Genomic DNA, 12,807 nt, shown 5'->3' with positions numbered 1-12,807 from the left:
TTAGATCTACGTTATGATAATACAACAATCGTATTTCTAGAGCGTGTGTTCAACTCCTGGCTATTCACTGAGAAGGGGTGATTATTTTTACCCAGCTATATGATGCTGCTTTTATTGACCTCGGCCTGAATCAACCTTCCAGTATTCGAACATGTGACGGATATGGTCAAACTTAGAAACATTAGTCCACTGAGCCAACACAGGAGGCATCATGGCCCCTTTTACACCACGTCAGCTTTTCCTTACACAATGTTCTATATGGTGCATCGTTTTGCCAGCTGATGCAAACTGAAATGAGGACAGTTCGGACCTCAGTGCCGGTGCCAGAGCAACAAAATAGGACGCTATGGCCCTTGCAAAACATCTCCCTTTTCACTTTTTTTGTTAGCCCGGTTTTCTTTCCTCCTGACATGCTCTACAGCATCATATAAACAAAAAGGACCTTCTATCATACAGCTTTAAAGATCTCAGATAATGCATCTATTTTCATGGGCAGTGGTGACTGTCAGGTAATTTGAACGTGTGCACTGTGTAGTCTAGGACAGCAGGGCACCAACCCCAGTAACTTTTAAGATGTCGGTGAAGGATGATAACGTGCTCAAAAGATAATCCTCTCTTCTTTGGGGCCCAGCGAGCAAACCATGTTCTAAGGGATAAAGCGGAAATAACTTGCATCCCTTTGAGACAGAGAAGAAAATAAGTTATTTACCTGTAACTGCAGTTATCCAGTATTGGTATCTTTCATAGATTCACATGTTTGAATCATTCCACGTCATCGAAGTGGGAGTCCCACAGTACCCTAGAAAGCAGTATGTAAGAATCGCATAGGTAAGACTTACATAGGCTATAATGACAGCAACCATCCATTGAATAGCCTATCTATGTCCTTTTAAAAAAAAGGAACCAAACTGAAGCCATGACCAATCAGGCGCCAGCACCATCGAGAATATTCCCAAGAGAGGCTTTCTCTCTCAAGTTTTTGAGCACAACAGTGAAGTACACACTGAGGTAAAAGGTGAGGCTCTAAGGGGGGGGGGGGAGGTGGGGTCACATGTGGCTCTATGAAAGATACAAATAGTGGAGAACTGCAGTTACAGGTAAGTAATTTGTTTTCTTATCCAGTATTGTATCTTTCATAGATTCACATGCTTGACTCAGAATAGCAAGCAGTACTTAAAGCAAGCATTACAACCTTAGTAGATATATAGAAAAACAGTTCACGGTAGTCTCTAAGAGGAATACAATAATTATTTATACATAGTGTACCATATTGAAAATGTCACTTACCCAGTGTACATCTGTTCGTGGCATTAGTCGCTGCAGATTCACATGTTTGGCACAGTCCGCTGCCTGGTGTTGGGCTCGGAGTATTACAAGTTGTTTTTCTTCGAAGAAGTCTTTTTGGTCATGGGACCGAAGGACTCCTCCCTCTTTGGCTCCATTGCGCATGGGCGTCGACTCCATCTTAGATTGTTTTCCCCGCAGAGGGTGAGGATGGAGTTGTTTGGTATAAATAGTGCCCATGCAATGGAGTGAATATGTATGTATGATAAGAGTTTCTAATAATTATTTACAAATGTTCAGATGTTTAAGGTTTATGATCTACTTCTAAACGGCTACAGGCTTCCCGGGGAGGTGGGAGGGTACATGTGAATCTGCAGCGACTAATGCCACGAACAGATGTACACTGGGTAAGTGACATTTTCAGTTCGATGGCATATGTTGCTGCAGATACACATGTTTGGCATAGACTATAAAGCAGTTACCTCCCCTAAAAGCGGTGGTTTAGCCTGTAGGAGTTGAAGTAGTTTGGAATAATGTTCTTAGTACAGCTTGGCCCACTGTAGCTTGTTGTGCATTTAGTACGTCTACACAGTAGTGTTTAGTAAACGTATGAGGCGTAGACCAGGTTGCAGCCTTACATATTTCGCTCATAGGAATGTTTCCTAGAAAGGCCATTGTAGCACCTTTCTTTCTGGTTGAGTGTGCCTTTGGTGTAATAGGCAATTCTCTTTTGGCTTTAAGATAGCATGTTTGAATGCATCTGACTATCCATCTAGCAATGCCTTGTTTAGAGATTGGATTTCCTATGTGTGGTTTTTGAAAAGCTATGAACAGTTGTTTTGTTTTCCTGATTAGCTTTGTTCTGTCAATGTAATACATTAGTGCTCTTTTGATGTCTAGTGTATGTAGTGCCCTTTCAGCCACAGAATTTGGTTGTGGGAAGAACACTGGCAATTCTACTGTTTGATTTAAATGGAATGGTGAGATTACTTTTGGCAGAAATTTTGGATTTGTTCTTAGAACTATTTTATTGTTGTGTATTTGAATAAATGGTTCTTGTATGGTAAATGCCTGTATTTCACTTACTCTTCTGAGGGATGTGATTGCAATGAGAAATGCGACCTTCCAGGTTAGATATTGCATTTCACAGGAATGCATGGGTTCGAAAGGGGGACCCATGAGTCTTGTTAAGACGATGTTAAGGTTCCATGAAGGAACTGGTGGTGTTCTTGGTGGTATAATTCTTTTTAGCCCTTCCATGAATGCTTTAATAACTGGTATTCTAAATAGAGACGATGAATGAGTAGTTTGTAGGTAAGCAGATATAGCTGCGAGGTGTATTTTTATGGATGAAAAAGCGAGATTTGCTTTTTGCAAATGTAGTAAGTATCCTACTATGTCTTTAGTAGAGGCATGTACTGGTTGTATTTGATTGGCATGGCAGTAGTAAACAAATCTTTTCCACTTAGATGTATAGCAGTGTCTAGTGGAAGGTTTTCTAGCTTGTTTTATGACCTCCATGCATTCTTGTGTGAGGTCCAAGTGTCCGAATTCTAGGATTTCAGGAGCCAAATTGCCAGATTCAATGATGCTGGGTTTGGATGTCTGATCTGTTGTTTGTGTTGTGTTAACAGATCTGGCCTGTTGGGTAGTTTGACATGCGGTACTAGTGAAAGGTCTAGTAGAGTTGTATACCAAGGTTGTCTTGCCCATGTGGGTGCTATCAGTATGAGTTTGAGTTGGTTTTGACTCAACTTGTTTACTAGATATGGAAGGAGAGGGAGAGGGGGAAAAGCGTACGCAAATATCCCTGACCAATTCATCCATAGAGCATTGCCTTGTGATTCGCGGTGTGGGTATCTGGATGCGAAGTTTTGGCATTTTGAGTTTTCTCTTGTTGCGAACAAATCTATCTGGGGTGTTCCCCAAATTTGAAAGTACTTGTTCAGAACTTGGGGGTGAATTTCCCATTCGTGGACTTGTTGGTGGTCTCGCGAAAGGTTGTCTGCTAGTTGGTTTTGTATTCCTGGAATAAATTGTGCTATTAGGCGAATGTTGTTGTGAATCGCCCACTGCCAAATTTTTTGTGTTAGGAGGCACAATTGTGTTGAGTGTGTTCCTCCTTGTTTGTTTAGATAATACATTGTTGTCATGTTGTCTGTTTTGACAAGAATGTATTTGTGTGTATTATGGGTTGGAAGGCTTTTAACGCTAGAAATACTGCCAACAGTTCTAGGTAATTGATATGAAGTTTTGTTTCGTGTATATCCCATTGTCCTTGAATGCTGTGGTGATTGAGGTGTGCTCCCCACCCTGTCATGGAAGCATCTGTTGTTATAACGTATTGAGGCACTGGGTCCTGAAATGTCCGCCCTTTGTTTAAATTTTTGCTGTTCCACCATAGAAGTGAGAGGTATGTTTGGCGGTCTACCAACACCAGATTTTGAAGTTGACCCTGTGCCTGTGACCATTGTGATGCTAGACACTGTTGTAAGGGTCGCATGTGTAGTCTTGCGTTTGGGACAATGGCTATGCATGATGACATCATGCCTAGAAGTTTTAGCGCAAATTTTGCTTGTATCTTTTGGTTTGGAAACATAGCACTTATTAGCTTGTGGAATGCCTGCACTCTTTGTGGACTTGGAGTGGCAATTCCTTTTGATGTGTTGATGGTTGCTCCTAGATATTGTTGTGTTTGACACGGTTCTAGGTGTGATTTTGTGTAGTTGATGGAAAACCCCAGTTTGTGAAGGGTTTGTATGACAAAGGTGGTGTCGTTTGCGCATTTTTTTACTGTGTTGGTTTTGATTAGCCAGTCGTCTAGGTAAGGGAACACATGTATCTGTTGTCTCCTGATGTGTGCTGCTACTACTGCTAGACATTTTGTGAACATTCTTGGTGCAGTTGTTATTCCGAATGGCAACACCTTGAATTGGTAATGTATTCCTTTGAATACGAACCGTAGGTACTTTCTGTGAGAAGGGTGTATTGGTATATGAAAGTACGCATCCTTTAGGTCTAATGTGGTCATGTAATCTTGCTGTTTGAGCAGTGGAATGATGTCTTGTAGTGTGACCATGTGAAAATGGTCCGATATGATGTAGGTATTTAGTGTCCTGAGATCTAATATTGGTCTCAATGTTTCGTCTCTTTTTGGAATTAGAAAGTACAGGGAGTAAACTCCTGTGTTTTTTTGTTGTACTGGTACTAATTCTATTGCATCCTTTTGCAGTAGTGCTTGAACTTCTAGTCCTAAAAGTTCTAAATGATGTTGTGACATTTTGCGTGTTTTGGGGGGGATGTTTGGTGGGAAGTTGTGGAATTCTATGCAATAGCCATGTTGGATTATTGCTAATACCCAATTGTCTGTTGTAATCTGTTGCCAAGATTGGTAGAATTGGCTTAGTCTTCCCCCCACTGGTGTTGAGTGAAGGGGTTGCGTGACTTGAAAGTCACTGTTTAGGTGGAGGTGTTTTTGGAGTTTGGAATCTTCCCCTACTCCTTGGGAATTGACCCCCCCGATATCCCCTGAAACCACCCCTTTGGAAGGAACCCTGATATGGTGTGGTTCTTGATTGTTGGCTGGTGGTGTCTGTGGGTTGGCCACGAAACCCCCCTCTAAATGGAGTTTTTCTGAAAGAGCCTCTGCTCTGCGGGGAGTAGAGTGCGCCCATGGCTTTGGCCGTGTCTGTGTCCTTTTTAAGTTTTTCAATGGCTGTATCCACTTCCGAGCCAAACAGTTGTTTCTCGTTGAAGGGCATATTAAGGACAGCCTGCTGGATTTCAGGTTTGAAGCCTGAAGTGCGTAGCCAAGCGTGTCTCCTTATGGTGACAGCAGTGTTGACTGTTTTTGCTGCAGTATCGGCTGCGTCTAGTGAAGAGCGGATTTGATTGTTTGAGATCGTTTGTCCCTCTTCCACTATTTGCTGCGCCCTTTTTTGGTATTCCTGGGGAAGATGGTCTACGAGAAGTTGCATCTCGTCCCAGTGTGCGCGGTCATATCTGGCCAGCAGCGCTTGTGAATTTGCGATGCGCCACTGGTTGGCTGCCTGCGACGCCACACTTTTCCCTGGCGCGTCAAATTTTCGGCTTTCTTTGTCCGGAGGTGGGGCGTCGCCAGATGTATGTGAATTTGCTCTTTTGCGAGCTGCCCCTACTACCACAGAGTCGGGTGGTAACTGCGAAGTAATAAACACTGGGTCTGTGGGTGGTGGTTTGTATTTCTTATCCACCCTTGGGGTGATGGCTCTTGATTTTACGGGCTCCTCAAAAATTTGTTTTGCGTGCCGTAACATCCCTGGTAGCATTGGGAGACATTGATATTGGCTATGTGTAGCCGAGAGGGTGTTAAATAAGAAATCATCCTCTATAGGATCGGAATGCAGTTGGACATTGTGGAAGTCTGCAGCCCTAGCCACCAGTTGCGAGTATGAGGTACTGTCCTCTGGCGGTGACGGCTTTGTGGGGTATGACTCGGGATCATTGTCCGGCACTGGGGTGTCATACAGGTCCCAAGCGTCTTGATCCTGATCGTCATGACTTATGGTAGTTTGCGCTGGTGAGTGCATTTGTGGCGGTGTTTGTGCCGGCGATGCCTGTGGAGGAGAGGGCGGAGGCGTGACTTTTTTAACCACTTTGGCTTGTGGTTGTGTGTCATCCTTTGGAAGTCCGATCTTTCTTTTCCTCATGATTGGGGGAAGGGTTGATATCTTCCCTGTATCTTGCTGGATGCACAGTCTCTTTTGTGTGTAGTCCGATTCTACACTTTGGAGCTCTTGTCCAAATTTGTGCATCTGGCCACTTAGTCCTTGTTCCTCTGAGTAGGATGAAGGTGTGGTATTTTTCGGCGCCGAGAGAGAATCTTTTTTCGGTTTCGGCACCGACAGAATTTTTGTTCCTTTCGGCATGGATTCTCGGTGCCGATGTTTTTCGGTGCCGGTATCTTGTTTTTGTCTCTCGGAGCCGCTTTCTCGGCTCCGAGGTTGCTCCATGGCGGTCCCTCGACCGGAGTCGGGTGTCTTCGCTATGGGCGTGCCCTTTTTCGGCGCCTTCGACGGGTCGCCTGATTTATGGGTCGAGCCATGGCCTGTTGGCAGTGGCGTCCCCTGGGCTTTCGGTTTGTCGATGGATTTACTTTTCGACGTCTTACTCACAGTTTGTTGCTGTTGTTCGACGTCGGAGTCTCCGGATTCTGATTCCGGAACCGAGAATGTTTCGTCTTCGTCGTCGAAACGTTGTTTTGTCGACGTGGACGCCATTTGGTGACGCCTGGCTCTTCGGTCCCGGAGTGTTTTTCTGGACCGGAAGGCTCGACAGGCTTCACAGGTATCCTCCTTGTGCTCGGGGGACAAGCACAAGTTACAGACCAAGTGCTGATCTGTATAAGGATACTTACTGTGACATTTTGGGCAGAAACGAAACGGGGTCCGTTCCATCGGCTTCGATGTCGCACGCGGTCGGGCCGACCAGGCCCCGATGGGGGATCGAAACTGCCCCAAAGTCTTCCGATGATCGGTGTCGATGTACCTAACTATCCCGATACCGAACGAAACAATACCGACGCTTTCTTCCGAGATTCTGACTAACTTTCCGAACCGAAACACGGAGCGAAAAGGAATACGTCCGAACCCGACAGCGGAAAAAAACAATCTAAGATGGAGTCGACGCCCATGCGCAATGGAGCCAAAGAGGGAGGAGTCCTTCGGTCCCATGACCAAAAAGACTTCTTCGAAGAAAAACAACTTGTAATACTCCGAGCCCAACACCAGGCAGCGGACTGTGCCAAACATGTGTATCTGCAGCAACATATGCCATCGAACATATATATACACACACACACACACACACACACACGCACACGCACACACACACACACACACACACACCTTGTAAAACCACAGAAGTACAAGAAGCATTATATCAGCATGATAACAGTTCACATTAAAAATAAGCTCACCTAAATTAAATAGGTGGCACAGGACCGCCTGTCCTACTGCCAAATCTCTGCAGTGTGCGGACTCCAGGCAGTAGTGCTGCGTGAAGGAATGGGTAGTCTTCCACGTTGCAGCCCGGCATATCTTATCCAATGATATGCCTGCAAAAATAGCAGCTGAGGTTGACACTGCCCTCGTGGAATGCACCTAGGTTTCTTGGTCAGCAGTTTGTAAGCTTTAGAGTGACAGAACTGAATAGTTTGTGAAATCCACCTGGTTACTGTTGGTTTACTTACAGGAGCTCCCTTAGCTCCCCGACTGTAGGAGACTAACAACTGAGTCGTTCTGCTTAGTGCAGTGGAGGTAAAACTTGAGACATCTTTTTATGTCTAGAGAAAGTAGAGCTCTTTCAGCCAGCGTAGTTGGATTTGGAAAGAATGTTCGCAGGATGATGGGTTCGTTGAGATGGAACTGAGATGGGACCTTCAGGATGTATTTTGGATTTATTCTAAAAAGTACAAAGTCAGCTGAGAAATGCAGAAATGGTTCCTGAATCCTTAAAGCTTGTATCTCACTGACTCTCCTGGTAGAGGTGAGAGAAAGAATAGCCACCTTCCATGAGAGATATTTTAGCTCAGTTTTATGTATTGGATCAAAAGGAGATTTCATTAGCTGAGCGAGAACAATGTTGAGATTCCATTCCGGAGGAGGTGGTCGCACAGGAGGGAAAGTGCAAAATAACCACTTCGTAAGCTGTTTGATGAACCTGACAGAACAAAGAGAAGCCTTACTTACACCACTACAGTATCTTGAGATTGCCGCCAGGTGGACTTTCATGGAAGCAAACACTAGCCCGGATTTAGCGAGCAAAAGGAAATAAGGTATAATTTGCTCAGGAGAAGACTGGAATGGATGCAAATTGTTCTGTTGGCACCAAGCACAGAATCTCTTCCACTTCAGTCTATAAGTCTTGTTAGTACTTTCGGCTCTTGCTCTAGAGAGTATATCTCTAGATTCCTGATCAATATTCATGTTTCTGAATTCATAAAACTCGGGAGCCATGCGAAAATCCCAGACCATCGCATCGAAAGGGCATTCCCCCACAGTCCCGGGAGAGGGTATTGACTGGCGTTAATCTGGCATTTGGTGTTCTCCCTTGTGGCAAAGAGATCCAGTGCTGGTCGAACCCAACTCGAGAAGATCTTGCTCACCTCCTGTTGATTCAGCTCCCACTCATGACAACTGTCTTCTGTCCTGCTGAGCTTTTCTGCGAGAGCATTGTTGACACCAGATATGTGTTCTGCTCTGAGAGAAATGTTGTTCAATGTTAGCCAATCCCAGAGAAGTTGAGCTTCTTGTGAAAGGGATAGGGATCGTGTTCCTCCCTGTTTATATGTTGCATGCTGGTCATGTTGTCCGTACAGACCAGCACTGACGAACCTGAGATCCGTGGAAGAAAGGCTTTTAGTGTGAGAAAGAAGGCTTTCAATTCCAAGAGGTTGATGTGCACTAATTTTAGATTCTTGGGCCACATTCCCTGGATGCACATGTCCTGTAAATGACTGCCCCGCCCTCTAGCAAACCAACCGTAGTAATGACGAAGTCCAAGACTGTGACCAGGAATGTTGAACCCTGGGAAACGTGGTTGCTGCGAATCCACCACTGCAAAGCCTCTATTATCTTTGGAGTAACAGTGATTAAGTCCTTTGAAGGACCCTTGAGACTGATTCCACTGGAGCTGGAGTTCTTCCTGCAGTGTTCTCATTTGTAGTCGTGCTAGAGGCACCAGGTTTATTTGATGTGGAAATCGTCCCTAGCAGTGACTTGAAGAGCTTCACAGAAACTGACTTTTTTTTGGGAAACATTTAAAGCCATGGCGATTAATCTTTGCTGTCGCTCCTTTGAGAGATAGGCCTGGTTCTTGACTAGATTGATCTCTGCACCCAAAATATATCATCTTGTGCGAAGGAATGAGAGATGATATATGGTGATTCACTGTTATCCCCAGATTGTGTAATAATGTCAAACAAGTGTTGGTGGGCTAAGAAGCCTGCTGTGATGTTGGCGCTTTGAGCAGCCAATGGTCAGATAAGGAAAGACTTGGAAACCTTGCTTGCGAATTTGCGCTGTCACCAGTGCAAGGCATTTCGTAAAGATTCGGGGGGCTGATTTCAAGTTAGAACCCTGAACTGATAATGGGTACTGGCTACGGTAAAGGAGGTACTTGCGATGCCTGGGATGAATCAGAACATGAAAGTAGGCATCCTGAAGGTCCAGCGATGTCATGTAATCTCCGCTGTTGAGAAGGAGTAGGATGTCTGAGAGGGTTATCCAGAAGGATCGTTTCGGCAGAAACTTGTTTAACTTTCTGAGATCTAAAATTGGTCTCCATTCCCCAGTCTTTTGTCGCACCAGGAAGAATCGGGATTAAAAGCTAGGCCTTTCTATTGAGCAGGAGCCTTCTCTACTGCCCCATTAGAAAGCATTGGAGTAACTTGTCGTTTCATTAAGTGAAGGTGTGGTGGATGTGCTCCCTCCGGAGGATGATTTGGGGGTTTCTGCACAAATTCTGAGGTGTGACCAGAAGACACTATGTCCAACACACATTTGTCTGATGTTAGTAATGGGAGATGTTTGCATCAACTTGGCTGCAATGAGGGAAAGAAATTGAAGCCAGTACCCCATGGAAATAATTGTTTGCGGCCGATGTTATGACCTTGGGAGGGCTGTTTCTGCCCGTCACCTTGCCCGCTTTATCCTGCTGTGGGCGTTTGATGATAGGTCTGGCGATACGTAGACCTGAACTCCGATGAAGGCTATTCTTGTCTCTGATAACAACCTCTGGAGGATGAAAAACCTCTGCCCCTGGCTCTTCGAAAGGGCACTCTTCTATATTGCAGAGAACCTGGGAACTTAGCAGAATCAGTGTCCATTCTGATTGCTATTAAAGCATCGTCTATGTTCTTGCCAAATAAACTCTCTACGTCATAGGCCATGTCTAAAATTCTGGACCGCACCACTGGTCTAAACGAGGTGGACTTCAGCCATCCCTGACGGCGCAATACCGCTGCTCCAGCAAGTTGTCGAAAACCTGTAGACGCAATATCCAAGGCTCAATCAATTATTTCTGCGGAAGTGCGTTCACCCTCCTATAGTATCTTCTCAGTCACCAGTTGTTTGTCTTCTGGAATGAGGTCAAGGTAAGCACACATATCGGACCACATTTGTCGGTCACAGCGACCTAAGATCGCTAAGATATTCTCTGCCCGGCCAGTAACAGCTTACATAAGGGAGACTCTCTTTACAATATTGTCCAAACATCTCCCTTCCTTGTCCGGTGGGGCTGAGATTTGGTGGACGGATTCTTGGAGCTCCTTTGGGCAGCTTGCGAGACCACCAAGTCCGGTTTTGAATGACCTATCAAGCATGCTGGGAAGTCCTCCGTAGCCTTGTATTTTTTATATAGCTGAGGTGTTACTGGTGACACTGTTGCTTGATTTTTCATAATTTTCAGTCCCTCATTCCATATATAATGAATTATACAGATGGATTTTACGGATTTTCTGGCCTTTGAAATCATGCAAAAAACAATCTACATGTTAGACATATGTTGGCAGATGGAAGCGACTGGCAGCTCTGTCCATGAGGTTGTGGATCCCTCCTATGTCCTGCGGTGGAGAATCTGATGGATGGGGAGGGGGGTGGCGATGGTGTAGGTTCTAGATAATCATCCCACTCATAATGAGGAGCAATAACCTCCCCCTCTTCTCTCTCTTCTTCAGAGGAGGTATCATCATCTCTGGGAGGAACAGCTATTGCAGATGTTAGTGTTAGCTTAGGAGTTGTGGGAGGTGGAGGCAACTTTCTAAGGGTATCTGGAGAAGGAAGGTGTGGTTGCGCAGGCTGTTGTGTTGCGTCAGTAGTAGGATCCAGAAACCTTTGTTTATGGTCTTGCAGCATGGCTTGAAGGTCTTGAATGAGAGACAGAGGCATCTGAATGGTACTGCGTGGCTGGGGACACAGTTCATATTGCCTGCCATGAGGGTATAATAAGCTTCATTATCCTGTTGATCATACTTATCATCATCATCCTGGTATTTAGCACGCAACTCTGACGGACTGCACCCTTCTACAAATGGACCCTCTTCTTCAAAGTCTTCCCAGCTTAAGAGGTGGCTGGGTAGCAAGGTGGACACCATGCTTGGTGATGTGTCCTCAGAATGTAATGTAGGTCTTGACACCTTTGTAATTTTTATGGTAGTAACAGGACCAGCGAGATTTTAATTGGTGGAGGCAACAGTGTATTGTGGTATTTCTTTCACTAGAGCCAGGGTCGTCATCGTATCGTCGTCGAAATAGTGCTCGACAATGGTGCCATCGTCGAAAGTGATGTCGACAATGGTATTTTTGTCGACTGTGTTTTCGTTCATGGCTTCGTTGATGGTGTTGCAGTCGACGATGATTATGCCGACAGAGGTCTCATCAACAGTATCTTCAAGGATAAGTGAGACCCCTGGGATGGGGCTGGTGAGGCAGTTTTTGTCGATCGTTCAGACGTCAGCTTCGCCGACTGAAGTTTTTTTTTTTTTTTAAATTGGTGGCGATGTCAAATCCACTGTTTCTGAATGACCTGGACCACCAATAGTTGTCGACGATATTGGTGTCTTTTTCGCCATCGTTGACGTTGTGAGCGACAATGGCCTTGTCGACGAGATGGTGCTTACCGTAGTTGTGGTGGTGGTGTCGTCATCGCCTGGACCCCTGCTTTAATTGAGGTTGACGGCTTAGAGGAAGGAGAATGATGATGATGAGTCTCCTTTGTCTTAGAATAAGGGGTAGATAGCTGTGAGGAGACTGGCCCAGTGGAGGGTAGGTTTGATTGTGGTGAGTTTTAGTAGTCTCGCAGCTCTGCTCGGAATGCCCCTGGTCAGCAGATCTTGACCTTTTGAAGGATTGTCACTGTCCTCACCCGAGGAACTTGCCTTTGCCTGTAGCCACAAAAGAAGCCTTCTTTCTCTGTCCCTCAGTCTTGGATGAGAAAGTGCCACTGATTTTACAGTCTTTTGCTTGATGTTTACAATACAAGCAATATAGGCAATCCTTATGAGGATCATCAATATGAAGCCTTTTTCTACCACAGGATCTATAAGGGCAAAAAAGGTCTTTTTTTTTTTTTTTAAGAATGGTCTGACATACCTTTTGATTGAAGAAGATTTCCATGGGAAAACACTGAGCAGAGCTCCAAAAGACTCCCTTCACACGATGTGCAGTAGAAAATCTGAGGTAGAGAGCCTCTCTTGGGAGGATTCTAGAGGGTGCTGGCGCCTGATTGTCCTTTTGGAAAAAGAACCAAACTGAAGCCATGACCAATCAGGCTATTCAATGGATGGCTGCTGCAATTATTGTTTCTGTGATTCTTACATACTGCTTTCAAAGGTACAGTAGAACTCCCACTTTGACGATGAGGAATGATTCAAGCATGTGAATCCACGAAAGATCCAATACTGAATAAATGGTGGAACGTCAGTGCCAGGGAAGAGGAATGCCAGGCGAGGAAGAAGACAATGTGCAATACATTGTTTCTGCCATT

General features: G+C 45.0%; 1 protein-coding gene across 1 annotated transcript in view; it reads right to left on the bottom strand.

The window, feature by feature from the left end:
* Window positions 1–12,807, bottom strand: part of AATF (apoptosis antagonizing transcription factor) — a 406,709-nt gene that overhangs the window by 322,067 nt on the left and 71,835 nt on the right. The gene's annotated exons all lie outside the window — the stretch shown is intronic.

Source organism: Pleurodeles waltl, chromosome 3_2 (genome assembly GCF_031143425.1).
Source record: "Pleurodeles waltl isolate 20211129_DDA chromosome 3_2, aPleWal1.hap1.20221129, whole genome shotgun sequence".
In the NCBI taxonomy this organism is placed as follows: Eukaryota; Metazoa; Chordata; class Amphibia; order Caudata; family Salamandridae; genus Pleurodeles; species Pleurodeles waltl.
This window is presented reverse-complemented; position numbering and strand designations above follow the sequence as displayed.